Raw genomic sequence first — 1,265 nt, 5'->3', positions numbered from 1 at the left:
AAAAAAAAAAAAAATAAAAAAAAAAAATAAAGGATTACATAGTATTTAAAAAAAAAAAAAATAATAATAATGTATCAATACCAGTTCATTAATTGTGATAATATTCTAAGGTAGGATGTAAATAATATGGGAAACTAAGTGTGGAGTGTATGGGAACTCTCTACTCTATATATTCACAATTTTCTTTAAATCAAAAGGCATTCTAAAATAAAAAGGTTATTCGAAAAAAATAAACTATATTTGGGACCCTTGAGCCAGCCAAGCTTGCATCTTTTCTACCTTTGACCCACTAAATTAAAGCCTAAACTAAAAGCAGGCTATGTGACCACTCTGGGCCATTTTACGCATATCCATATCATTGAGCTCTAGCATCACTGAGCTCTTACATTTAGGTAGAGTACGATCTCACAAAAAAGGGAAAGAGAAACAGGAAAAAAAAACCCAGTCCCCTGGCTTTGGAGCTGACTCTCAATCTGGTGGACTGATCAGGAGGAGAACTAAGTGTGAGGGGCCCAGGTGTATGAAATTCTGAGAATAGAAGTCAAGGCCAAGAGAATCTTTGCCCAAGTCCATTTCTATTTACAGTCCCTTCATTTCTTTCCCTACATTTTCCCCTATCCACCTCCAAGAGCCAAAAGATCCTCAGTGTCCTTCATTCTCATCATAACTTTTTTCCGTGTGGAGAAGGGGGAATATACCACCACAACATTTATTGCATGCCACTAAAGCAATAAATCAATTTTGAATAGCATAAATATAAAAAATGGCACCTTTTAAAGAGCTAATAGAGTGTAACCATGAGTTTAGGACACAGCAGTTATATATGGCATAATTTTTAGCAGTGGGTCTTACTTTTAACTTTAAGGAAACTTACAATGAAAGCCATATGAGGTACATTTGCTCTTCTTTGTAACTTCATTGGTCTCATATATTGACATTTATATAAGATCATATTATACTACTTTATATTTAGAAGGTACATCTTGTGACAATACAAGTGTGTTTTGTTGTATTACTTAATTCAAACTAATGTCTGCCATGAACTATTTTTTCTTTCATGTTAATCTATACTCATCTTCACTGTCCACTTTCCACTTTCTCATTGTTGTTTTAACATTGTCAAATCTGTAAATATGAGTGTATAGCCATATAATTATCTACTACTAAGTAACAAGTTGCACAAACTTAGAGGCTTAAAACAACATACATTTATTATCTCATAGTTTCTATGGGTCAGAAATCCAGGCATGGCTTAGCTGTAATCC

The sequence above is a fragment of the Equus quagga genome, chromosome 6 (assembly GCF_021613505.1).
Source record: "Equus quagga isolate Etosha38 chromosome 6, UCLA_HA_Equagga_1.0, whole genome shotgun sequence".
Classification (NCBI taxonomy): Eukaryota; Metazoa; Chordata; class Mammalia; order Perissodactyla; family Equidae; genus Equus; species Equus quagga.
The sequence above is the reverse complement of the archived record's forward strand: the minus strand, read 5'-3'. Positions refer to the sequence as shown.